Source organism: Nymphaea colorata, chromosome 9 (genome assembly GCF_008831285.2).
Source record: "Nymphaea colorata isolate Beijing-Zhang1983 chromosome 9, ASM883128v2, whole genome shotgun sequence".
Taxonomy (NCBI): domain Eukaryota; kingdom Viridiplantae; phylum Streptophyta; class Magnoliopsida; order Nymphaeales; family Nymphaeaceae; genus Nymphaea; species Nymphaea colorata.
In genome coordinates this window covers 4,533,310-4,559,829 of record NC_045146.1, presented here as the reverse complement: position 1 = coordinate 4,559,829, position 26,520 = coordinate 4,533,310, and positions in this window count along the sequence as shown.

Genomic DNA, 26,520 nt, shown 5'->3' with positions numbered 1-26,520 from the left:
TCAGAACCTTATATTCATCTTAGAAATCCTAACATTAAGATTTATGAGAAATGATACTAATGAGCTTTCCGAAAATCCAATCTTACTTATATGAGACAAACATGCAAAACAGGAGGCTCAACAAATAATTCAATTTACAAACAAAGTTCCAGTTGTGGATAAACAGCTTAAAGCCTTATTCGTGATTTGCACTAGTGGAATCATTCAAAATGCAGACACGATCTCATCTGCCATAAGCAAGGAAATGCAGGCAATTCAAAAGTTAAAGTTAGAGCAGTCAATCAAGGTGGCAGGGAATTCACCAGAAAATTAAGATTGATACTGCTTTCAGTTTTGAGTCAAAACTATCAGAAATTTTATTCAAAAATTTCCAATTCAACATCACAATTATCTTATGTTTTGTACTCCAAATGCATCTCTAATCAACTCATGCATATCACCTCCATCATCTTCTACAACCTCATCATCATCACTTTAATATGGTGGCAATGGCTTACCATGATGATGTCAACTAGTATAATTTTATGAGACCAAAGCATACATAGTAATCCAAAACTTATTTCTTGTTGGTTGACATAGATAGTTGTTGCACTTTACAGAAGGGCAGATTGTTTTTTCATTGATTACCACACTATTTGCCATGGTAAAATCAATGAAACCTTAAACTCCTATCACATATTTGACACTTCTAAAAAAATTGCACAAGATTATTAAAAAATATTAAACTTAATTAGAATCATATTATAGTTAAATAATAGAAAAGGTTACCTATCTTTATGTTTCCAAATTCGATCTTCCATCACCAACAATTACCTTTCTTTATTATATGTTATGAACTAATACTATTAAACATAATAATATACAAAACATATTAACTGGATAAGTTGGTGTAAAAAAAAAAGAGGTACCAGGTTGCAAAACGTTGTGAATTAACCAAACCAAGCAATTTGAAATTCATGCCCTTTTTATGCCATTCCAAGACTCCAAGCATGATAGTGAAGTACTAAGAAAAAAGTCCATGCTTTTCTCATTAGACAGTGAAAAGTATTATTTTCTTACATATGAAAAATATCAACAAAAGAGGCAAAGCTAAGCTCAATTATGTAAAAATACTTGTACACATATGTAAAAATACCAATAAGAAGGCCTAGGCTTTTCTAATTAGAAAGTGAAAAGTTTTATTTTCTTGCACATGCCAAAAATATAAACAAAAGAGGGAAAGTTAATCAAATATATACAAAAATCACACTTTTCTGACCTAGTGATTAAGATTGTGCTAGCAAAAAATAGTAAATTGGTATAGTATATTATTTTTGGCTTTGATTACTGCTAACTAGTAACTTTAAGATTGTGCTAGCCAAAAATGGTAAATTGACATAGCGTATTATTTTTTGCTTTGATTACTGCTAACTAGTAACTTTATTTAAAACTTTATTATTGCTTCCATAATTGAAACAAGGCCATGTAATTCTCTTAAAGCTGGAGAGAATTTTGGCAATAGAAGATGGGAAAAGAAAACATATGTCACCATCAAGATCACCAGAAATCCAAAAGAAGAAAATCTTTGAAAAAAATGTATTATCTTCAGATCTGGATTTTGTAGCTAAGGTTAGGTAGCTCTATGATCAGCATTGCCAAGGTAAGGTAGATGATGATGAGGAATCTAGTGAAATCAGCTAACTACGTGATGTTATCAGACGAATAAATATTTGAAATCTCTAATTAAAAGTTATTAATCACAAGCTAATTAAAAACTCATCAACTTGTTTGTAACAGTATGATAAACGCTTCGAAATCATATGCATAGTAGACCCGTTTTGTGGTTTTTTGAAATTCCTTTAAAATATTAATGGAAGTTCCAATTTAAGATAGTCATAAGTTAAATTTTAAATACAACACATTGATCATAACACAAGCACAATATTGAAACAAATCAGATATATGTACAAATCATGCTTTTGGACATAGAATAATGCAACTTGCAACATATAATACATAATCGGCTAATGATACAAGTTTCTATCAAATCTGAACATACAAGATCTGAATATAGACAAAAATCAGTTAGTGATGCAACAATCACAGCCAAAATGCAACATTCAAATTCACACCCATACTTAGACAACACAATTGATCATCCCAAGTGTTATTATACCAAAAACCAAAGATGGATACTTCTGAAAGGAGGGAAAAGAAAAAAATAATTCCTCGCACAAATGAAACAGAGAAAGACAGAAAAATTGAAAAACCTTTTCATTTTGAAGACTTAACTGAAACAGCTTCATTAACAAGATTGTCTGTCCATAAGATTAAGTAAAGCTTTTAGCACCATAAAAGCAAGATGTCACTAAGCAATCTTGGCTAGGCATCGTGTCTCAGTCACATCGATTCAGCCAAATTGATGTCAATTTGTTACATATACAAATCATAGAACTAATCATGCATACACAAAAAAGTATAAACAAGAGGACTGAGAGGGACTTTGTTGAGCTCCAAAATATTGGATTCTGAAATATCCTCAATGTGAACATACAGTCAATTAAACATTTGATCTGACCCTCTAGCAGGAAACTTGATAGTTCCACATGGAACCAAAGAACTTAAAAGTATATTTTACAAAAAAAAGAAAAACTAATGTGTTTATTACATAAGAACAACAAAAAATACTAAACCAACAATATGCTCGTGAAAGACTTTGGGTGCCAAACCCTTAGTGAACTAATTTGCCATCGTGGAGCTTGTTCAAATATACTCTAAACACACCTGACCATCCTGTATATTTTCTTTAATAGTCGGATACTTAATGTCGATGTGTTTCGACTTTGTTAAACCATGGTTGTTATTAGAATATTATACTGCTGAATTATTATCACAAAATAAATCAAGTGGTCTTTTAACTCCATTTACAAAGTGCAGCCCCATAATAAAATTTTGTAGTCATAATGTATATTTGGATACCTCATAACATTCTATGAATTCTATAGGCATGTTGAAAGTAGCAACTAGTGTATACTCAACGGTTTTTTATGGTATAGCCCCTTCTGCCAATAGATATACATAACCCAAAGTGTATCTACGATGTTGATAGGATTCTCTTCCATTAAGCTTGTATCAGTTTCATGTTCTTAGAGATAAAAATTATAATATTCTTGAATTGTGCTTCTCTTTCTCTAGTGGATCTCCTTAGTGACACCTATGACTTTCTTGAGGTTATTGATTTTGTTTTTAGTGGTTTGAACAGGGAGATCCTCGACATCACCTTCATCCAAATTTGTTGATGGTATAATATCAAGAATAAAAATCCGACTACTTCCTACAACATTTGTACAATAAGATTTATGTTCATCTTCAAAGGTAATGATATAAGCTTATCACCTCCTTCAAAGTCAACATCCTCAAAGAAATTGACATTTCTTGTCCCAAAAAATGACTTGTTAGTTGGATTCCATAAATTTATAACCATTGGACCTCTTAGAGTACTTAATAAAACATCTAGCAGTCCTAAAATCCAGTTTCTTTTCATTTAGCTTATGTGGCCTTACATCAATTGAACATCCCTAAATATGGAAGGGTTTCATATTTGGTATTTTGCCTATCTACAATTCATATGAGATTTTTTATACTGCTTTAGTTGGTACTCTGTTTAGATTTTTGTTGGTACTCTGTTTAGATTGTAAGTTCCTTAATGCTTCATTCTAGAGAGACAAGGCATAATGATTAGTCATACTCCTTACTCTATCCATAAGAGTTTTATTTCATCTCTCAGCTACACCATTCATTTTGAGAGTATCCTTCATGGCATAGTGAAAGGCTATACTTCATTTTTCTAAAAATCTAGTGGGCAGCGCTATTGTTCACTGATCCAACAAATCTGCTATAGTACTCATGATCATAATAAAATCTGATAGTCTTAATTGTTTTGCATATTTGTTTTTCAGCTTTAGCCTTAAATTATTTGAACATGTTCAAGAACTAAGACTTCTCTTAGTGTGCCTAGTTTTCTAAAGTTAGTTGCACTTTTCACTTGAATCGTTCACATCCATTTTTTGTTGTGTGACATTTCCCTTTTTCTGTTGTGTCAGATTGTTCAAGCTTCAGCAAGCTCAAGGCTGTCAGGATTAGAAGAGTTAAGAGGTAGGAAAGGCTCAAGCTGTTTAATCAATCACAAATATTAAAATCTTTCTTCTTTATTTCATGAGAATGTATTCCCTTAGCTAGTCTATAATCTCTCATTCTCAAATTTTGTGTACTTGAGGTTGGCCTTAACTATTTATTTTTTAGTTTTTTAGGTTGTATCATGCATCTAGTACTTATCCTATAACCCATAATTTACATAGTTGGATACTGAAATTAGCCTCAAGGAGTCTACAGCTTGACCTGCAAAGTATGCAGCAGGAAATTGTTAGTTTTCCCAATTTTGCCCTCTCTGACTTTTCTTTGTTGTCATTTTGTCAGTCTCAAGATGCATTTGGCTTGGAGAAACTTGCAATAGGGAAGATGTGCAAGGACTTCGAGATTGAATGTAGAATTGGTAATTTAATTTCATATTTCAACTTAAAGTTTCTCCCATTTTCTTAATGATTTGTACTACATCCTTGTTATCTAGGTGGGAGAGAGAAGGCCCCTGCTGCTTTCTATAAGAGGACAATTACTTCAACTAATGGGTTTGAGATGTGACCTGCAAGCATGATCTTTCACTTTCATTGATGAATGTGTTGAAGGTGTCTTGAGGTTATAATTGTTTGCGCAGGCAGTTCTAGTTTGTTAATGAGCTGTTTTATTCCAGGTCAAGTTCTTGTTTGAATTTGATGAAAATCTAGGTATTAATCTACTTTTTGCACAATTACATAAAGAAAAGTACAGAACACATATCAAAGTGAAAATACTCTTACAAGGGAAGAATGTAAAGCCACTTTATGTATGAGAGCTCAAAGCTCGTCTTTTTTGTACTGAACTTCAAATTCCTATGACACAAAAGTTTGTAGTATGGGTCGTTAATCATTTGCTTGTTAGCTTGTTTGATGTTAATTTTGTCTGAATTTAGTAAACTTGGTTCCGCTATTGGATCCTCATTAGCATATTTGTCAATGGCTTAGATTGACAAAATCAGATTTCTAGGAGCCCCTAAACATTGATACTGATGAAATGGTTAACATGAATGTGACGACAGAAATTGTGCTCAGTTTTAAGGAGATGAGGCTCCTCATTTATCATATCCCTTGTGTATAGGGTGTCTCTAGCCATAGAGACACAAAATTGATAATGGAAAAATTAGGTTGAGTGCCCACTATCTAAGTGAGCGTTGGACACCAGCTGTTTCTCTTCCCCTTCTCATCCATTTTTATTAATCTAAAAAAATCAATTGCAATTCAATGTTGTGGTTGATTTGTGTGTTTTTTCACGTTGAGAGCTTCAAGCTCAGGAATCAAGCTGAGCTTTTTTTTTTTTTTTTTGCATTCTACTATACATGGAAACAAATAATTGAGATGAATTGTATACTTTTGTTTTTTAATGTATATGATAAAAGTGAGAGAAAATGTTATAAATTAAAAAAAAAAAGTGTGGGCTTGTTACTGGAACAACTCATGCAAGCATCAATAAATTACTGATTAGGCAAACATTCCCACCTGACCAGCATAGCACCACTTGGCATAGAAAATACTACATGAATCCCAATGATGGTGGCTATTTTCAACAACACCATACATTTGCTCCAATGTGTTGCCCAAAGTGCCATACAGCAAGAAACACTAACACCCACAACTATGGTGTGCCTTGATGCTGATTGCATGTTAGAATTGTTGAACACTGACATTGCGATATGGATTCTTGACCTATGGTTTGCTCATGAATGTTAACAATGGTTTGCTTTTTATGCACGTCTCATAAAATCTATGAACAGTGATATGCGGTGTATGCATTCTTCAATCTTTGTTGTATGCATGGTGATGTAAGAAATCTACCAAACATTTTATTAGGTTAGATTTATATGATGTATTAAGCACATAACCACATCGAAGATGGCATGATCTGAAATCTATTGTTTGACAATATGAGATTTATATCCCCTATGAAAGTTGTTTCAGATACTTGTAACTAACAATGACTAACTAACAATGACCGTTAGATTTTGTATGCAAAATTTATTTCATGCATCAAATGATGTTTGTGAATCTGATTAAGTGTACAATCTAGACTTTGTATTTTAAAGATATGTTTAACACCTTTATATCTTGATCAGATTTTGGTTGGATCCAATTTTTAGAAATTGGCTTTAGATATGCTTAGTTGAATCCAAATGTATTTTACATTCAGATTATTATGCATGGAAAATGGATATTTTGGTAGCTATGCGTTGGATTTGGGTTTAGATTTCATATACATTTTGTGTTATATGGCATTTCTTGATCTAACTAGGTTTACCATTTAGATCTTGCATCTAATATGCATGTCTGGTCATCTAGATATTGTTTTTTTTTTCTATATCAATCTATTTAACTTATATTTGTAAATTCAATTGAATTTAGAAGGTCTAATCTTGTTCAAATCTTAATTGGTTTTAATTTTGTTCCTACTTTAGTAATTGGATTTGGAACTATTTTTTGGATCATGTTAAGTTTTAGATCCATTTGTGAAGATGACATTGTACTTCCCTAAATGCATAATTTTTTAGTGTGGATATTATGTGATAATTGATTGGATCCAATATCCATATAGTTGTTTTGAGATTCAATTATACATTACGTCATTTCTTCGTTCATCTCAGGTGATCTAGTTTTGTCTTGGAACTTGTTTTACTTGAAGATGTTTTTGTCTCAGTTGTATACTTGATATAGATCTATGTTGTATTACCTAAATTAAGTTGTTGTCTAGATTATGTCTACACGTCTAACTATAATTTGATCCATGCTTCATTCACTTATTTGCATATTCCAACTTACCAATACGATGATGAACCATATGCAATTTACAAGATACTAATAATATCATCAATCTCTTATACTTATTGGAAACTAGTGTTGTATGAGTTGTGCTTTCATGGCTAAAATGGTCTATAATATATTGGAAAATTACTGGACATACAAACATCTTCACAAGTGATAAAGTAGAAACCAAAATATTATTTGACATTAACACTTAGTTTTTCTCAAAAAAAAGTAGTATATAAAGCACGGCAGTGACATCTCTTCTCCAGGTGAGCAAGAAGTTAACAATCCACCGCTCGAAGAAGACCTAAAGGCCCCTTCATTCCCCCTTGCCTCCATGATCCTGGGTTGCATTGGGACCTGAGTCAAGTATAGTACACCTTTCAACTTGAATGTTATGAACCCATCTTTCATGGTCCAAGAGAGTAAAACCCACAAGAATTGAGCAAGCGTTGCACCTTGTATGCACTCGCCTGTCTAACCAGCTATGCTATGCCTTTTGAGGTGCTAACATCTCTTCTATGAATTGCCATTCAAATTGAAGTAAGAGTAGATTATATTAGTTGTCTAGCATTCAGTAACATTGGTCTCTATCACCATGTTCTAAATTGTAGAGTCATTGAATGGTACATTCATGTCATGCAGAAGGTGGACATGAAAATGTTTCCCTTGTAATTCCCAAGTTCGCAAGATTTAGCTGGTTTTGATGTCAACATTTTGTTATAAGATTGTGGAAAAATTAAGAAAATCAACATGATTTTTAGTTTAATCTCATGTAGAAATCATGAACCAATAAAGTGCTTGAATAGCAATTTCTACAATTATTATAGTCTATTTTGACATCCTAGATACATTATTTTTAATTGCATGAATAGTGGAAGATTATTGAACATTAAGGGCCTGTTTGATGGGCGGGTGAAATGGCCTGGGGAGGGGTAAATCTGTACGGGCGGGTGAAATTTCACCCGCCCGACTAAAAGCCCATCAAACGGGGTGAATTTTCACCGGTTTAACCCAAAAGGAAGTGGGTGAACTTTCACCCGCTCGAGTTTCACCCGTTTTTGGCCCTCCGCAGCTCCTGCTCCCTCCTGCCTTCACCTGCTCGAGTTTCACCCATTTTTGGCCCTTCGCAGCTTCTGCTCCCTCCTGCCTTCTCCCCGTCTTACCACAGTACCACAGTAGAACGAGCTTGCCTCTCCGCTGCGCCGTTGCCTCTCCATTCCGCCGTCGCCTCTCTGCTCCTCCGCTGGTATGATTTCTCCCTTTCTCTCTCTGATGCCTTCCCTTTCTCTCTTGCCGTAAGTTCTTCTAGATTTGGGCGTTTCATTTGCTGAGGAGTCTCTGCGTCCCTCTTTGCCGGCTTGATGTTTTGTTCTGCATAAACATGAAATCTTCAGGAGAAAAACTTGATTTGGGCGTTTCATTTGCTGCCCTCTGTTACTGCCCTCTCCACCACCAGTTGCTCCTTATGCCAAACAGTTGCATATGTGCCCCTTGTACATATACTAGAGGACAAAATCAAGCATCAACAGGGTAAACTATTTGAAGCAAATAGACATGCTAATGCTTCATTTGTTTTTGCTGGTTGGCTACTTAGTATGAATGTCTTACAGCAGAAGAATAAAGAAGGGGCACATATGCACAAACCTATGATGGACACCTTACATGGAAAACATTTCGAAGTGGAACCAGGACAGTGAACTTTCTGAAGCAGTTTTATATATTCAAAGCATGCAAAGACATACAGAGAACCTGGAGAAGGACGTGGAGGATATCTCATTCTTTTGCTTGTCTATTTACATGAATTCTCAGTGTGATTGATCTCAGGGAACATGCAAATTGGTTATACACATCATTCCTGATATATATTGATCAATGATTTTTTTATTGTTGTTTTACTTCCCTTTTTCTAAGTCAGACCATGTACCTTGCTTTGTTATTGTCCTCATTCCTTCTAAAATGCTTGTTACATTACAGCTGCCAATTCTTGAGTCAGGCCATGCTGCATCCTTCGCAGCTGAAAGAAGCAATGAGGCCCAATCTATACTCATGAAATTTGGGGAAGCACAAGAAACCATGAAAGAGGCAGATGATGTGCTCAATGCATTGCTGGATGCCTATGAAGCTGCGAAGCATGAGACTGTAAGGTGGAAGAAACTTGGGGAAGATTTGATGGTGGAGAAGGCTGCCCTGATTCAGCAAGTTCAAGAACTAAAAGATTCCATACAGCTGAAAGAGCAAGAGTATGCAAACATAGAGGATCATTTTCAGACGTTCATGTCTGAAGCTAATGATTCACTTTCATTGTTTGAAACAGTGTATATGCATTCTGTTCTGGTTTCATGGCCGATGATATGCTGTTATTTGGTAGTATTGTACACAATGAAATGAAGTGATAATTTATTGGTAAACATATGTTGGTAGTATCTTACTGAACCTTGGGTTTTATGAATGCATCAAGTTCTGAATCGCTCTATATTCAATTAAGGTTTTTGTTGATTATACGTTCATTCTGGATGTGTTTAACTAAATTAATGGTGCGATCCATGAGATGGAAGAGGGGCTTTCTGAGGAACCTTGATGTATTGGTCTTGAATGGATTCTGAACTTTGATTTCGACAGTTTTATGCGTTGGTCTTGAATGGATTCTGAACATTGATTTCGACAGTTTTATGTGTTGCATAATTGATTGCTTATTGTTGTTCAGTGGAATACCTTTTGTTGTGAATGGGAAAGGTGGATAGTGGGAGGCAAATTTTGAACTGTCGATATGATTTGATCTTGATTTCCTGAATGCATAGACAAGAAAGAGCAACCTTTTGATGCCTTCCTTTGTCATCTCCCAAGTCAGATTTGGAGAGGAGAATACACAAAAAACAACATTTACCATGTTAAATTCTTCTTGTGCATCCAACAAGGTTAAATTTACCATGTTAAATTCTTCCTGTGCATCAAACAGGGTTAAATTTACCACGGTAAATTCTTTCCACCCATTAAACAGGGCCTCAGATTGGAAGAGGGAGAAATTTCATCCTGTAAATTTTTCCAGAAAAATTTACCATGGTAAATTTACCGTGTTAAATTTCACCCGCCCATCAAACGGGCCCTAAGTGAACCTTTCAATCTAATATCATGTATGAAATGATTATGTAACTAGTTGTGACATTATGAACACATAGATGTGCATGGAATTGTTTCCATACATGATTGAATAACTTCTTGTTTTATTGTTTTGAGATTATTAAGCACACATAAAGAATTGGATTTTGTTTATTGGATAGAATAGGAAGGTGTATCTATTCAATTGAATGAGATACAAGAAGAGTGTCTCAGCCACTTCAAAATAATGGAAGTAGTTCTTGTTGAATGATTATACAATCTCATAATTCATTAGACTACATGATTAAGCATTTCCTTTGTAGTTTTAGCGTTGAAGGTGAGGCATGTGTGACAATGCTTAAGGACATTGAGGTTGAACAAACATATGAGAAATTATTTCCATCAGTGAAAAGTTGAACAAAAAAAAGTCATGGATGCTTAGAAGGTATCTATAAAATTAGTTGAATTTGGGTTCTCATTATTGTAGGTGACAAATTGATTCTTTGTTCAAGAAAAGATGATCCATCAGAAGATCTACAGCTCATGTAGTTCCAAAAGGATACATTCAAGTGAAAGACATGGACTATGAGAAGTTTCTCTTATGTGTGATTAGCTTGACTTATGTTCGTCTGACGCTAGCTATTGTCACTTTATATGTGAATGGCACTCTATAGATAGTAATGAGGTGGACTTCTTGAAGTCCACATAAGATGTTTGTCTACATGTTTTAGAATGGAAAATAAAACATTTATTCTGTAAATAAAAATTAATATCTAATGCTTAAGAAGAATTCTCTTCTCACAAGAGTTATATTTCAAGGTCTTAAAATTAGATATGTAAAACTATAAGAATTAAAGATATTTTGAAAAACAATATCATAAAAGACTAAAAGAAACGAAACTATTTTCCAATGTACTATGTTATAGTACAATGGGTAGTTTTGATACATTTAATGGAGTGTTTTTAATGTGATATATGTTGCAGAGTTGGGATAATTAGCATGTGTTGATTAGGCATCCTTGGATTGTTGTAAAGCTATCAAGAAGATAGCATTTGCAAGTCCTATGCTTAGTGAGAGTTATTGATGGCAATTGGGGTAGTGACTCATGTGAGTGCAAATGGTTTTTGATGAATCAAGATGCCATATGTTTTCTTAGAAAAATCAGATACACGTATTCCAGATGTAAACTTACACATGACAATATATTGAAAGAGAAGAGTCTCTTTATAATGTTATATATGCCCATGAGATGGCAATTGATTTCTTAATAAAACTGTAGAGACATGTGTTTGTAACAAGATCTACGAGACTGATAAAGCATGCTGTAAATATATATGAGTATCGATCTAGGCGAAATTTTTTCTAACAGATGGATTTATTCCCTTAGAGCTACTTAGGAGTGAACTGAAACGAGGTGTTGAAATACCTGAACACGAAATAGAGGGCAGGACAAATTTACAATTATATTTTAGAATTTAAGTAAAGATGAATGATGAGTTAAAAGTATATCTTCATCAAAATTCGTAGATTGCTTTTATATTTTGATGATGATGCCTTGTTTTATTAACTTTAGAGACACATATAAAGTAATCCCAATCATATAAACCTTATAAACCATATTTGAAAGCTCATATTACTTTAGTAGGACTAAAGAGGGTATTTTTTATCAATCGAGTTAATTCTTTGGAAGTTGGTTACTTGTTGATTTTTATGACAAAGAAATTAATTTCAATATTTGCATGCACTCATTATGTTTGAGTTGATTTGCCACAATATTTGAGGCACACCACGTATGTTGCATTCATAAATAAGTCAGTTAAAAGGGGAAAAAAAATTGGTCTATGTTGCTTGATAATGTTACTTCCAAAGGATATTGAATTGCATGACTTTGTACGTATCTAATTTTCTTATGGTCCTTCCATTATTTCACTATATTTTGAAATGATGAAGTAATATTTCTGCTTAATTTGTTATTTTGTCTGAGACCATGAGTGATTATGTTCATTAATTCTAGTCCAAGAATTATATAGAGAAAAGTCACTTGTCACTTCACAGAATGCTTCTATTTACAACTTATAAGATTGAATAGCCCAAACGAGGGCCTTGATTCGATTGTAAATATTGAATCATAAAGGAAGGCCGCAATATAAAATATTGATCACTTTGATCAAGTTTTGAGAGATTGAGTGCATTGGCATCTACAAAGATGAATTTAATATAGGGGACAACGAACCATATATCTGAGGTTGGCTACACAATTTTGATCTTTGCATAGCTGAACTACTACATTACGCTTGCTAATTCACGGGTGATTACTTTTCATCCATGCTCACAAGTCACATTATCTTATCACTGGTCCATTGACTAAGGACATCTATCTGATATGCTTTTGCAAGTGTTATAGACTATCATATGCAAGTGGGGATTGTTGGACTATAAGATCTAGATGATCCCATTATGGGAAGGATCCAACCCACTTGGAGGTAGTATTTACACGTACTAATTACTCATGTATATCAATATATGAATATTTTACTCAGATAAGAATGAGAGCTACATAAAAGAAATATGAAACTGCAAAAGGAATAGTTCTTACATAATGATGACATACATGATGAAAGGGGCAATGTAGAAAGAGATTTTTACTAGAAAGATACTGCCAGCAGCTTTATCTCCTTCCCTTAGCATTGGTCAAAGTGATTAGGGTTCCAACAGTGTCTCGGCTTGCAATAATATTTCCCCATCAAGCTCCCAAAGGTGCATTCAAACATAGATAAAGCGATGGAGGTGAGCATCATATCTCTACTTCCAACACCTATATTTTTAGTGAGGTACAAACTTCAATTTTGAAGAAAGAAGCCTTAGAGTCCTTTTTTGCAAGTAAATACCTAAGGGGCTGTTTGGGACCAGTAGCCATACATTACTGTCCCATGCATCTAACCCAAAAACTTGTTAGATTCATTGGACACTTTAAAAAGTGTTTCATGAATCTGCTTCACTTTTTGGGGAAGATGCAAGGAACATAAAATATGGTTATTGGTTCCAAACAGTCCTTAAGAGGTTGTTTGGCAACAGTAGCAATATGTTATTGTGAGCCCAAATGTTGGAGCAATTTCATGAGACAGTTGGAGTACTGTTTCATGAATATATCCTAACATTTGGAGCAGATGCATGGACAGTAACATATTGTTACGGTTGTTAAATGACCCTTAAGAGTACACACTTGGCAAACTTACCATTAGTGTACCGCTGAATCTTTCGATGCAAGCATTTAAATGGAAAAGTGCTGAGATGAGGTAGCCCCCATTTTTTTAATGGTACCAGTAGAACTTTTATTTTCAAATACAAATTAAGCGCGGTGGTGAAATCAGTCATGAGGTAACATGCTCTTCAGATAGCATTAAACAAAAAAAAAAAGAAGGATCTTCCGGAAATCATGGCTCAAGTTTGTTTATAATCTCACTGAACCCCTCCCCTTCCCTTTTCGCCTTATATGAAGTCTAAAAATGTGAATCTTACCGCAATTTTCTGATATGCACCTAGGCATATGATATGTCAAAAGCATTTTTTTTATTATACATCAGTCTAATGAACACCACTTTTAGACATCACATTGCCAAGATAGTGCCACCAGCCCGATCTAGCTGAAACTCATAGTTAGTGATTTTGATCCGCATAAAACTTATTGGGCATATTGAATAGATGTCTAATTTGCAATCTAAGACACAATTTGGTCACTCAGTGTAAGTCGTTTGAGGTAAAATATTCATACGATTCTAGTTTTGAAACAACTCAATTATAAGCTTTCACACATTGTCAAATCTAAAAGTTTCATCTTTAACTCCAAATTGGATGAGAATCATCGGGTAAACTTTCTCAAATACTGGACAACTGGTTCAATTTTCTTTCAAGTAAATGAAGCAAAAGCATTTGAAACCGCTGGAAATTAAGACAATATCTTTGACTCAAATTTTTTAAACCAGCCCACCTAGCTAAACGAGTGGAGCCCTTCTAAGCACCAAACATGGTCGTCTTCGACCATGTAATATTCAAAAAGCTACATGTGCAGTTCTTGCTTTTTAGGGCTGGTTGATAAAGATCGGGCTGATCTTCAAAAGAACAAAATGGACTTTGCTACTACATATCTTTTTTCTGTCCTTATCGATCAGTTATAATTAGGAAGAATAATGAAAGATGTCCTTAATTTCTCTTAATCTCGTGGCTCTCTTTTTCTTTGTTTCTTCTTTATTAGCTAAGCAATGATCCCAAGTGGCCTGAAATAGCATGCACCACGTTGGAAGCCCCCTGACCACAGGGTGGTGCAGACATCTTCAGCCTTCTATAGACACACATTTTCAACTTGAAGACATTCACAAGTTTCTCTTACTAGATAAAGCGAAACATGTGGGTCATATTGTGTTTGGTCGGCCTCTTTTTCTAGCTTTCGATTAGATACTGCAACATGCACCAAACTAGATGCCTAAAGGTCGCAAAAAGAATGTAAAGTTCTATGAAAAGGTACATAAAAAAATATTTTAGTTGGATATACAATATGCTTAAGGATTTGACTCTTAATGAGTTTCAATTCATATCGTGCTATGTGCACCCACGCGTCTCTTTTTGATAGTCAGATGTTCGAACATTATATCTTGACTCCAACAGTCCTATGTTGATGGTTGAAAGAAGGTGCTTCTATTTCAACATTTTAATAGGACTTTGCTCCGGTAGTGATCAAATTTAATTTGGTTTGTCTAGTTTAGTGACATATATCGAGCAATAAGAACAAGTGGCTAGCTATTGGATGGTCAAAAAGTTCATGCGACCCAGACAGCCAATTTCAAATATTGAAGCTATTCCAAAAGAATTAAAAACCTTCCCGAAAAAATTAAATCACAGACTTCATAAAATTAGAATTATATTTTAATTCTTTGGAGTAGCTTCCTGTAAGATGCGTTTTAAGATTATTTTTAATCTATAAAATGCAAGTTTAGTGTTTTGACATTGAAAATGGACTTGTGTTCTCTCCTCCTCCCTCTGACGTTCCCTCAGCACAAACGTGTGACAATAGTTACAGTGATAGCATGTCAATTCGCTCTGTGCATGCGCGAGTTGAGAAACACTAAACTTAATTGCTCAGTAAATATAACAAGTAAATATTTAATCTAATCAGACCCGCGGCTAATGAGAAAGAAGCAGCTTATACAAGATGACAATCGTCTTAGAAAAATATATATGTAAACTTAGTGGTCGTGCTAAACAGTAAATAAATCTAAGTTGTGTTTGTTTCACCTCGGATCTCATATCTGAGATCCTTCTCCTCCTTCACCCTCCTCTCAACCCAAAATTCGACCTTATGTCTATGGTTTTTAACATATAACGTGGATTTAAAGTTCAGGTTAAAATGAGGATATATCAAAACACATTAAATTAATGCAGCCTCCAATCTAAGATATGAGGCTGTCAAGCACAACCTTAATAACCTTAATATATAGGTGACCTGAAAAAATTTCTATATTACTTATAACAACATAATAGCATATTTATTATTCTAAAAAACACATTATTATTGAAACGAAGACAAAATCAATTTTGCCAACATCGCTATTAGCACCGTATGAGATTAATTGCTCATTCATGCAGCCTATCGGCCAATACTTGTCGCTGCATATCGGCCTGCATCGGTTTATTTCCCGTTCTATGGTTTAAAAAGAATAGTTAAAAATATTTCAAATTAATTTTAGAATTAAAAGCGATGCAGGAGGGGACTCAAATCGAATATATATCTGACCTGAAGATGGTAAAGAAGAAAATTTCTATATGCGACATGTTAATAAATAATTTTCGGTGTTTGGTTTGCTTTATTCATTTGTAATTGGATATAGGAAGATTCAAAACTCATAGAAAGGGATCCAAATCAAAGGTGTAACCCGTTCTTTAATGTCGGCCTCATTTTGTAAGCTGTTGATGAAGCGGCAAATCAATCCTAATTGTTTTCTTTCTAGAAATCAAATTAAGCTGTGCTTCATAATTACTTGGCTTCATTTACAGTTAGCCTAGTAGTTCCTTATTTTAGTCAGTCGAAAGCTTACGGATCCCCGATTGATTACTTGTCATAGCCTGTTTAATTGGCCTAGATTTTTAATTTATTTGAATTTCTTTATGTATAACGATTTTTCGAATGTGGAGGCAGAAAATGCTTTTTGACGGAGCGCTGTAGAACTTATCGAGCCAGCTTGAGCTTGACTCGAACTCGCTCATCAAAACTCGGCTTATGTTTGACTTGAACTCGCTCATCAAAACTTGGCTTATGTTTGACTCGTAATAAAGGACTCAGGCTTGAGTTCAAATGTATGCTCAAAAAGGCTCAAAAAGTTAAACGAATGGGGAAATTCCTCTCCAAGGAAATGCCAATAACCAGTGGAAGAGCCACATTGATGCCTGCTTGACAAAGTTAATTTAATATTGTATTAATAGTTTGATATATGTGATCTTGACAAAGTTAGTTTAATATTGTATTAATATTTTGACATATTTGATGGTTATACAAACAAACTAAAGATATTGAATGAATGTCCTCAAATATATATATATATATATATATAACTTCAGTAGTGCCAATGTCACCTCACAACGTGGACACTGCAAAAATCATGAATGGAGTTGATTTTCGAGCATTGTGCACGACGTTTGAGAAGGGCTGCAAACAATGGCGGAGGTACACGGAAGTGCACATAAACTTGCTTAATTTCTACATTGGTGCCTCATGATATATGAATAATGCCTCTCAACCAAAAAGTTTGGATTCCGCCATTCATAAAAATTAATTAATCGCAAAGATGCCCGTATATTTCGCCAGTAAGCCCTAATGGATAGTAAGCCCTATTCGGGCTTCTAGGTTGCCCGTGGACTAGGTCCAAATCCAAATCAAGATCGTTGTACCATTTAATTCTACGAACTATTACCCATTTACTTCCAAACCCACAAATTAAAACCAACCTAGACCTGAATTGCGCCTGGATCCGACCCCAATTATCATTTTAAACCACGTCAAAACAAGACCCATAACATTATGGACCAAAGATCAGGTTAAGGCGAATACTTTAACCACCAAAACCAGGTCCAATCCATTCCCATCTGGGTCCAACCAATAGTTTAGGAACCAACCTGACCTATATAACCAATCGATTCCAACCAACACCGTTCTTAACCATTGGACATACCCAAATCCAAATGTTTATCCAAATCTTCACTCAAATCCATATTCACCTCCAAGTATGAATCCAAACTTTATCCAAATCACGTGCGGCCTAAAACCCAAACCAGTATATAGTACCTGAATTTAGTTCCATATACAAATCGTACTTTGACGTAAGATTCAAATCTAATTACAAGTTAAACCATACCCGAAATCCTCCTCGCGAAGATATTGGAGCCTTTGATTCCATAGGCCCTCAAGTGGAGGCGTTCCCATGCGCATCCCACCAACTCAGCTGCAATGGAACCACCACACACACAAAGCGGGTATCACCAACGATGGTAATTCAATCTCATGGTCTTGTTGGTTCCTACGAGTTGGCCGATGACGAAGGCTGCCATGCACACCAACCAGGACCAGTTGATCAGCATCAGTAGATAATAGCAAATCGCCCTTCTACATGTAGGATGGACCTTCCTGTGTTTATTGGTTGATGAGAAACGAGGACAGAGACTTGTCCAACTTGGATTGAGGATGCAGCAGCTGATGCAAGCTAAGTTTGTCCCTTAGGACAACACAAAGCGATTCGATACTGAATATCTCGATCTTTAGCAAGTTCAGGGTATGCCAATGCTGAAAAATTCCATTCCCTACTATTGGAGGGCGTACATTGTAGAATTCCATTGCGAAGTAGTCGTACAATGAATGTAGATGAAATTTTGAAAATGAAGAATACCAAGTAGCCAAGAAGAAGGTGTCTAACACGTCTTTTATCTAGTCCTCCGATAAGAGGAGAGAGATCCACACTGCGTCTTCTGCTCAAATCGGTGCCGATTTTGCCAGCCAAAAGCGAATAGTTGTGTCTAGCCTATGTATAATGCCGCCAAGTCTAGAGAACGTATTGTCAACCAATCTGCTGCTTGCTTTAAGTGCCAAAAAACGAATCATTTACCAGCTAATTACCCTTACAATATTTAGCATATCGATTTAGCAGAAGCTTTCGGAGAATTGTTCATCAGAACAAGAGTCAAAACAACAGTGATAGTGAGTTTTCATAGAAAAAATTTGGATAGGGATGACATTGTCCATTATGATGGTGATGATATTCGGCATCTAAGTTGAGTGCTTATTTTATAAATGTTGGGCCAACTAGTATGAGTGTACCTATGTTCAGATTCTTTGCATGTAATATACTAGCCTTGTCTATTTTCATGTAATTGTCTGTTATAATGTTCTTAAATTTGTTGAATGCAAATTCCTTCCAACTAGGGGAATATTGATGCCGGATCTGTAGACTCAGATTCAACATATATCTAACCCGAAGATGACTAATAAGAAGAATTCTATATCCAACAAGTTGCTGATAATTTTTGATGTTTGTTTGGTTTTGGACGTCAAATGCAATTGGATATAGAAAGATCCAAAATGTCATACTAATGGATACATAGCCAACGTCCAAAATTTTTCTCTATTTAAGGGGACGTGGGCATCATTTTATGAGTTGTTAATGAAGTGTTAAATCAAAGTATTTTGCATGTTATCTTTCTAGTGATTTATGTTTTTGTTTCATGGTTACTTTGCTTTATATTGAGTTATTCTTGCAGTTCTCTAGTTTAGTCAATCCAAATGTACACGATAGAACTTGAAAATCCTAACCACTGCGTTGAAAGTTATAGGACAATATCGGCCAGCATCATATTGGTAAGTGACCAACTACGAAATGAATCAGTTGATGATGAAACAAAAAATAAATTATTCTTTTCCCACTCTTAACTAAACAAGTTTCCTAGAAATAAGAGCCATGTTTGTCTCAACTTGGGCCCCTTTGGGAAAGCTCATTTGGATTTCAGTGACTGCTCTTTAGTAACTATGGATCTAATGTTCATATACCTTTAGGTGTAGTTTGGCCGCAAGACCACATTATAAGTATCCCCATGAATATGCCCTAAAGATTAGTCAGATTCATAGAACCATAGTTCTAGTGTTTCATGACCTTGCCACAAAGATTAGAGCAGGTTTAGGCAACTATACTTGTAGTGTCTGACGAGCCTGCCCCAATTTTGAGGCAAATTTATGAGACAGATACTCACAAAGTGTCTCTGCTGCCAAACAACCCTTTAAAGGGCATGTGGGTGACACACTCATTTAACCAGTTGTATGAAATTTTGGTTATGTGAAAACCTTGTTTTTAGTGAATCTTGAGAATCCAGTTTTTGTTTTTGTATGATATAGCCAAAATGAAGGGTTTTTATGAACAACCTAGGGGAAGTTAGGTTTTTCACTTACTTTTGAAAACCTGGGTTTTGTCAAAATTGAGTTTCTCTCAATCTCAGTGTTAGTGTTGCGCAACACTCCAAAACTACTATTTTGGAGGCAAAACCAAAATGAAAACTGGTTTTAGGATGTAATGCCCCTGGTCACATCTGACTTTTTTCGATGCAGTGGTGGTGTGCCTTCTTAATTAATGCACAATCCATTGATGCTTATAATGGTAAGTATTGTCTATCATTCAGACAGAAGCTGGTGATTTTGCACCCTCTTTAGATGGAGGGAAAGGGAGGGAAAGGGAATGATTGAACAAACAGTCCTTTGTTTGGTTGACTAATTAAAAAAAAGGGAAAGGAAAGTAAAGTAAAAAATTTGTTTGGTTGCATCGGAAGGGAAAGGAAAGGGAGGGAATGGCAAGGATGCTCTAATGTAAATTCAATCCCTCCAAAATTGGAGGGATTAGGAAGGAACCGAAAAGTCTATCCCTTTCTACCATGTATACCCTTGATCTTGCGTGGCTCTTTCTCTCCCTCTCCGCCGCTAGTCAAGACTCTGACGGGTGCCAGGCCTATCACTCTCTCCCTTTATGCCATTGTTCGAGGCTTGGATTGTAATCTTCACCGACCATCGCCGGAGTCATCATTGCCACCGTTGGATAGTGGGTTGCCGCTGTTCATTGTGTTCCATGTATACCTATAGAATTGAATGTTAAGGGTATTATTGTAAAGTAATATAAATTCTATCTTTTTCTTTCCTTTTTATCCAAACAAGCTTTATAATAACCTATTTGCTTTCCTTTCCCTTTCCCTCCCTTTCTTGTTCTTTCCTTTCCACGCCTCCCTTTCCTTTCCTTTCCCTCCATCCAAACAAAACGTTAGATATCCTTAACAAGAATGACATTGGTTGATATGATTTGGTTGCAGGGAAATATAAGCCCACCCTATCTGGCAGCCACTCCTAAGGCCTCTGGTTGAAGTAGTTTTCATTTACGCTGTCATTCAACCCCCTTTCCACAACAAATTCCTCGTAATTCTTTTGAAGAAATGATTTGGCATCTGGATCATTGCCCACCATTATATATGTGATGCTTTATGCATACCTGAAATCATCATTAGCAGTAACGATTCTGACATCACTTCATTAAGTTCTTGATTGATGTAGTAACTATGAAGGATAGATCTAGTGTCTAGAATGTGTACATGGACCTATCACCTAAAGATTTTTTATAGAAAATATTGGGCCAAGGTTGGAAATTGAGTGCCTAACCTGATCCGAACCTGAATTCATGCTAGTTGCAACTAAAGAATGCATCGTTTACAAGAAGGTGGATTTGGAAAGCTTTTTCCAATAGGGATGGGAGACATGACAATAGTTTTGTGTAGAGAAGCAATCGTACCATAGCAAAATAAAATGCACCTAGCTGGTGATGAGCCTACAATATTGCCTGAGGATTTGTTGTGCCTCCACATAAATTTTAAATAGTAATCAAACTTTTATGAGTTTGAGATTGTAAAACAAGTAGAGCTCTTTCAGAATCATTAAGTTGAGAAAGCAGTTCTAATATACATAAAGTAGATGTTAAGTTATCTCCTTTTTCATGCAAATGAGTGTAGCAACTTCTAGAGAAGACTGTGGTCCCAGCTTTGTAACAAACTTTTGTTTATTGTTGCATTAAATGACTCTTTGTGTCAACAACAAATATACATCGAAGGAAGAAAGCTCAAAATCTGCATTGGGCTTTGTTTTTTTTTGCAGTCTTTTTGCCCATCTGCACAACTCTGTTTACTTTGCAGACCTAAACCTGCCTTTTTAGTAGCCTTGTTTACGTGGTATTAGAGTCATGGTGACACTGAGCAGCCAAACAATGCCAACAATACCAACACTGGGTCATCGAAATGGCCATCAGATTTTTCAACATTGTAGACTTTTCAAATATATGCTTCATGCGTCACTTTGATAGCCCTGGGGTTGTCTTGGTTTCTGAAACCCAACAGGTGAAAACTACATGATGGAGAAGAGCGATGTTGACAGCCATATCATGCAAAAATAAAATCGGTTTTATTGAAGGCAGAATTCCTCAACCGAGATTTCCTCTACTAAGTACAATGTCTGTAGACTACGCAACCACATATATAGTCCTCTCCTGGTTATTAAACTCTATTTCCAAGTTGCTTATACCAAACATTGTACATGCCACAAGGGCATGTGAAGTCTGGAATGACCTAAATGAATGTTCTACCCAAAGCACTGCACCTTGTAAATATCAAATAAAGCCTGCAATCAGTCGTTTATCACAAGGTACCTTATCTATGGCTGCATACTATACAAGGCTAAAAGCATTGTGGGATGAACACATTTCTTGAGTTCTCATGCCTCTCCTTGAAAGAAATAGTTGATAAACAACAAGAGGATTATGTGATTCAGTTCCTGATGGGGCTGAACGAGTGTTACAATGCTATACAAGATTAGATTCTCTTGATTGATGCATAGCCTTCTGTCACTAATGTCCATTCACTAGTTTTGCAAGAAGAGAAGCAAAGAGAAGTCAGAATTCAGCCACCAATATTGATAATGTGGGTTTAACGACCACCAGTCAAAGTCATTGTTCCAACAAGCCTACTTCTAGTGGAAAGAAACCCCAGTTCTATTGTAACTGCGGCTGAATTTTTATTCAATCTAAGGAACGTAGTTTCAAGTTAAATGGTCATGATCTAATTTCAAATGAGCTAAAACAAAGTCTGACAAAGGTACTTTTGGAGGTATGACCGAAAGTGAGAAATTCAACCACAATGCTACAATTTCTACTGCACATGCAAATGATGCTAGCAAGAATCCTTTTTCTGTGGTTACTTAGGATGACTACCTTCAACTTAAACAATTGCTCAAAGGCTGCACTCTCTCTCAAACCAATTTTGCAGATATGTCTCTCTTAAAATCAAACTGTTGGCTTAAAGACAATGGTGCTAGCTACCCCTTATATTCTTCCCTAAATGGCATGCTCAAAGCAAACTGAATGCTTTGTTTCCAATCAGTTTACCAAACAATAAAATCATTGTTGCTACTCACTCCAGCGATGTCCATTTGTCTTCTTCAATTTGTTGGGGGTAAGTAGACTCATTCAATAGAATGCTTGTTCCTTGATCTTTTGTTCACATGGTTGTTGGCTTTAGGTCTTGAACTCTAGGATGATGATTGGACTATGTGAACAGAAGAATGGCTTGTTTGACTTCAAAATCTTCACTCTTGTGGCTGAATCCATTGCATTGCATACCAGCTTAGAATCACCAGATGTGTTGCACATGAGATTAGGGCATCCTTCTTCATTCAAGAATTCCTTGTTCATAGAGTATGACTCAGCTATAAAACTGTCAAATATTTAATGACTCAGCTATAAAACTGTCAAATATTTTCCGTGATATTTGCAAAGTGGCAAAACAATACAGCTAATGCTTTTGAACCTTTTGAATGTGACATAAGGACTCACAGACCTCATTTTCTAGTGCCCATTATTTGTTGTCTATTGTTGACGATTATACAAGAGCATCGCAAATGTACTTAATGAGGTACAAGAATAAAGAATTTTTTATGTCACAAAAAATATTTCATAAGCATTCGTGTGTTTATACTCATCAGTGTTGTTGAGAGAAAACACTGTCACAGTTGGATGTAGTTGAGGCCTTGAAAAGTCAATTTGGACCACTTATAAAATTTTGAGATGAATTTGTAATGATAACAGCCTATTTATAAAACATCAAACAAAGTTTTACATTACAAGACACCATAAAGTTGGTGTTTCACACAAACCCAAGCTACAATCATTTAAGGGAATTCGTATGCTTTTGTTATTGTGCAAATTTAAGACCCAGCCCTAAATTTCACCACAGAGCTCATAGGTGTGTGTTCTTGGGGTATCTTTTTTTGTCAAAAAAGGATACAAAGTCCTAGACCTTGAAACAAATAAGCTTTACATATGTAGAACATTGTTGTCAACAAATCTGTTTTTTTCTTCAAACAATGCCAACTAATACAATCTCTTCTATTTTGCCGATGCGATATCTTTGAAAATGAAATTCTTGTGAAGAAAGTACTAATCTTTTTGAAGTCATCACTGGCCACCATGCTCCAAATCAGCCAATACTGATGCCATTGGCATCCAAACTCAAACTCAAAGCAATATTGAACCCACCATCACCCAACAAGTTCAACAAAATCAACTATATCTTTATTTGAAGAATAATTATTATTTCTGAAGTGAAAAGTAAGTATCAATAGTCTAGATACTCTATTTGAAGTTAATTGAGAAAGCAGTTATACTATATACAAAGTTAACTCTAAGTTGCTTCCTTTATCATGTAAAGGAGTGTAAAAGCTTCTAGAGAAGAGTGTTGTCCCAGTTTTCTAAGAAATTTTTGTTTCTTATTGTACTAAATGATTCATTGTATCAGCAACATATATAGTCCGCATTTGGGCTTTGTTTTATGCAAAGTTGTGTCCTCTTCCTTATGCATAGTTTTGTTTTTCTTGTGTAGACCAAAAGCTTATTTTCTTGCAGACATTTTTTCTATCTACACAGCTCAATTTACTTTCCAAACCTAAAACTGCCTTTTCAGTAAACTTATGTTACAAAATCCACTCATCAATTATCTTTAGATCACTACAAGAACAAGCTATGTGAAGCTGTGACACAGATTCAATTAATACAAAATACAGCCGTTAGCTTTGGAGATTAAATTATACTTGGTGTAGATACTGCTAGGCAGTTATGGTTCACAGTCAATACCATAGTTGTAAAATGTAAAATTAAATTTTTTGGTCCACAATTATCATAAAAATTGAATCCAAATAGTCAGATTCATTAATAGTTAAAGTTAAATCTAATCAAATAATCGAACTCTGATATAGTGTAGAGTTAACAACTTCATCACTTTCGTGTACCCATTGGATGGCAGAATCATTAATAGTCAAACTAAAATCTAATCAAATAATCAAACTATGATACAGTGTAGAGTTTTTGTGTGAAATGAAATTCGACTATAGTGTAATCCATATTAAATTCACTGCCCACATATAGTTGCAAAATAATTGGATTTGATAAGCTAAACATGTGGAAAATAGAATTGAGTGGTTTTATTAGGCCAAGAATATAATTCCAACATTCCCCCTCTTTCTCCTCATCAAAAAAAAATAGTAGAGGAAGAAGATACATTTGAAAAGTCTATTGATCTCATTAAATTTTTGTTATTATCACTGATTCATGCAATGAGCCAAAAATGGATTTAAGTTAGGTCTAGTAATCAACCCATGAGTGGCTGTCCTACTAACATGTTTATTGCATCAATCAAGTCATATTGTTATATAATTGGTCAATTCTATTCCAAATACAACTTGTTTATTCCTTTTTCATATATAGTGTAATGACCCCAAACTTTTTTGCTTCCATTTTTGAAGGGGAAAGTAAATTCACTTGGGCATTTTCATAGACAACAAATCAAACTAAATGAATATAAAACTTTTGGTAAAAGTCAAATTAGAATGCATGTAGCTTCAAAAAAATAAAGTTCATCAAATTTTGATTATTTGGATTTCAAGATCTAATATCTAGAGATTATTCCCATCCTAATACTAGTTGCCACTAAATGTTCAAATAGAGTTATTATATCCCATGTACTCTGACTCCTTCATAAGACCAGAAAATATGTCCCCAAAGGAATGAGAAACAGAACACTTTCAACCCTTAGACCTTAAGTTAATTTAACGAAGGCTAAGTTATTAAATCTCATACAACATTCATTTCATAAAGTAAGAAAATACATAAAAATGCAAACATATGAATATAGTCAAACACATAAGCAAATCTTTCATTTATAACGCAAATGGTTTATGTACAAATTATAACACCCTAAAAGTTTAGTTTCATATCTAATATTAGGAGGAATCTTGGGAGACTTATGAAGGGGGTTGTTAAGTAATTGATTGTCCTAGTTCCTGCCCATTTTTAGTCAGAACCAAAGCTGTTAAAGGGTGGGTTGGCATATGTGGGAAAATGGGCCCAACCCCAATGTGAGAGTGGTTCACATTTTCCAGCAGTATCAAAGCTAGTTCAATGCTCATACCTAGGGTCCCACACACACAGACAAGTGTGACTTAAAGGGGGTGGATTGCAGCCCCCTAAAAGTTTGGTCTTATTTCTAAGATTGTGAAGAAGATTGAAGGACTTATAAATGAAGTAGTTAAGTGATTGGTTGTCCATGTTCCTAACCTCGTTTTGTCAAGACTCAAAGTAGGGCTTGAGCCCAATGTGAGAGTGGGTCAAGTTGTTGCGCAACTACTCCTTAGTTTCAATATGCTTTCATGAGCACCACATGGAAGAGAAAACCCAAGGGCTTACTATCTTATATGTGGTAATCTTATTTTAAATTGCCAAAGAGTTCAATCATCCAGCAACTCATATGTATTAGCCTTACAAGCAGTCAATGTCTTTATTTGTCATTTCACAAGTCCTTGGAGGGTATGTAAACATAACAAGAAACAAGCACACTTAACAAGAGTGTTCCGCATGAGCAGGAGGAATCTTACCATCTAGATGAGAGGACAAAGGCTCCTTCCTTCTTTTTCCCTTAGGGTCCAATGTTGTCTTGGGACCTAGCTGAACTTATGGTTATTCCCTTCAACTTGAGAGTGTCGCATGCCACCTTTTGTGGTCCAAAAAAGTAGTGCCCATGGGAATTGAAATGGCAATCATGCTTTCACTGGCCGACCAGCCTGACCAGCTATGTTCCACATCTTGGGACTTCATAAGGGTGTTGGACAATTAAACTTGTAAGAGGTAAGGGGAAGCAACCTTGCAAGCATTTGACTAATATTGGACAAATAAAGTGTCTGTTAGTTCATATGTTGAAGAGACTTAATTTTAGATGCCATGATTCCTAAGAAATGCATATATTTGTATCTTACGCCATAGGTTTCATTTGAATATATACCAAAATATTACATTTGGATTGTAGGCACCTAAAATTTTACATTGCCAATAT